The sequence below is a fragment of the Palaemon carinicauda genome, chromosome 12 (genome assembly GCF_036898095.1).
Source record: "Palaemon carinicauda isolate YSFRI2023 chromosome 12, ASM3689809v2, whole genome shotgun sequence".
Classification (NCBI taxonomy): domain Eukaryota; kingdom Metazoa; phylum Arthropoda; class Malacostraca; order Decapoda; family Palaemonidae; genus Palaemon; species Palaemon carinicauda.
The window spans coordinates 149696300-149698994 of NC_090736.1; the positions used below are offsets into that span (position 1 = coordinate 149696300).

General features: G+C 37.9%; 1 pseudogene; it reads left to right on the forward strand.

The window, feature by feature from the left end:
- Nucleotides 1–2695, forward strand: part of LOC137651129 (TRPM8 channel-associated factor 2-like) — a 3403-nt pseudogene extending 708 nt beyond the window's left edge.

A 2695-nucleotide genomic window follows, 5' to 3' on the forward strand; every position in this document is an offset into this window, starting at 1 on the left:
TGATTCTTTGAAATGTTCGGAATATTTGAGTATAGTTGTCGTTGTTCAAGAATTTTACTAAATGCAACTGTTACTCGGTAAGTAAAAAAAATGCAAAAGGGCTTTGTAGACGAAATTCTACAGTATTTGTTAAAATATTTTCACATTTAATGAATATAAGCTTTTGAGTTTATTCTTTCAGTAGTTAAAGAAATTATCGGAGCAAATTTTTCATGATAGGGTTTTTACCGGAAACTTATCCGATTTATTTGCTCGAAGATTTTAGATTTACAAATAACCAAGTATCAATCACTGTAAAAAATTAACATTTTCAGTTTATTTTCAAGAGCAACTCGTTGTTCAATTGATGTTTCCCCCTATGAAAATTTTGTTTTAATTATTTTCTTCTTTATAATTTGAATGGAAAATAACTTATATCTGTTAAACTCTTAGTATTACAAAAGTAATGAATTGCAAGACTTATTAGTATGGCTCTCGAATTGACATGAAGTACTGTACAGTCAAGTTCAAAAGCCAGCCAACACTCTCTATCGGTCCAGTGAGTGTTCTCACACCAGTGAATCAGGTTGTTTGTCAGGCATATAAATCCTTAAAGCTGTGTATAATTAATTAAGGATAAACTTTGTAAAACTTTATTTACTTTTACAAAAGCCCAATCTTTACTATGCAGACGATTTTGTCAATAACCCCCAAAAATGTATTGATAGAAGAAACTAATTTATATATTTTGTCAGAATTGAAAGATCTACCCAATATTTTCATTACTAATATTGATTTTCTTTTTACTTCAGAGGTAACTGAGATAAATGGAAAGGCAAACGAAGCAGACTTTCTTATCAGTCAAAGTGCACTAACTTCACTAACTGTCCTCAAGGGAAGTGGTCCAAGTGATGCTAAAATTGGACTTGCAAAATGTAGCGGAAAGACAGAATAACAATGGTTTCATGATGGTGATAATTTACTCTGGGGTGGTAACCCCTCATATTGCCTCATCCCAAAATATAAAATCAACACTGTCACTCTAGGGGACCCAGCTTCTTCATTAGGATGGAATCACGATAAAAAATCCAGGTTTGTTCCAAAGAGAGGATATGAAGCTATGGACGTACCATGGGTTGAACCGAGGATTGTAGTTGAGCTGTATCCTTTGGACGATGAGGAAACTGAGAAATGGTGGACTTTCACAGAGTTGAAAGCTGTTCTAGATGGAGCTCTTCCAGCCAAGTACCCGGTTTCAGTTACGGACGAGACTACCTACATACAAGAAATGGCCAGAACTATATGTAACTGGTTTGCCCCACCAGATGCCCCACTTCCTTATAAAAGAGATGTAGAAACATTCCCTGGGTTAGTCTCTTTGGATGCACCTAGAATTACTCGAAACTTAGTACTTGACCTTTCTGTGCTAGGACAATCAAGAGATTTTCGAATGATTATCCCAAAAGATTGGCAAGCAACCAATCTGTATGTACCACCTGATGAAATGGTTGAGGTTATCTTACCCCAGTCACTGACATCAGAGAGAGCAGCTCAAATACAAGTTCGAGTTAGTGCCCATACTGACAGACTTGAACCAAGTTCTTATAATGTAATAGAAGACGGGAAATTTTTCCGTATGCCACTTATTTCAGAAACCTTTGACCTTGCACCTGGAACCACCAAGATCCGTAGTCAATTTGGAGGCCACTTGATATTTACCTTTTCAGATGGAGAAAGCTTCTTGGTTGATGTAAAAGTCAGAAACGTGGTGGAAGCTCCATATTTTAGTTTAGGGGAGACAAGAAAAGAACAATGGGCACAAGAGTTAAAGAAAGGAGCCCCATATACACTCTTAGAATCTGATCAGGTAGTTGTTTTAGTAGCCACATCTGATGCTCAAAATATTGCTGACCCAGACAAGCTAATGAACCGATATAATGAAATTATAGATATGCTCAATTATTCAGCTGGATTTGATGAAACAGAAGTACCACCAAGAGGAAAGTTTTGGCTGGTAGATGATAAGCAAATAACTAATGGTGGTGCCCATAATGGATTTCCTGCTATGTTTGACAGCACTTACTTTAACTTGGGTAGTGAAGAGACTCCTTATGACTGGGTCTCCTGGCATGAATTGGGGCATAATTACCAACAATCGGAATACTGGGCAGATGCATACGGCACTGAATCAACGGTAAATCTATATTCTCTTTACATTCAACGACAACTCTTTGATGAGGATCGTTTGGAGATACAAGGAGACTACAACCGTGCAGCAGATCATGTCGATGCAGGGATGACATTCGCTGAGGCCGACGTGTGGGAACAGCTCGTGTTCCTCATGGAAATAAAGTTTGCCTTCCCTGATAAGGACTGGGAAATGTTCAGACAACTAAGAAAAATTACACGGGCCCTGTCTAAAGAGGACGCAGAGGTTCTAGCCTCAAAAAAACAAAACCAATACGATCACGTATACAAGAACCTGAGTAAGATTGTAGGTTCTGACCTCATTAACACCTATAACAGATGGAGTCTGAAGATTTCCCAAGAAGCTCAGGACGAGATTGCTGCATTGGGACTTCCAAAGGCACCTGGTGATCTCTCTCACAGAACAAAGAAAGATGTCTTTGTATGTGGGCACCCAGGACTGAAGAAATTCCGTGCTAAACAATATAGCGTTTTACAGAGAACAAGTAAAAATAATATTCCCATATAA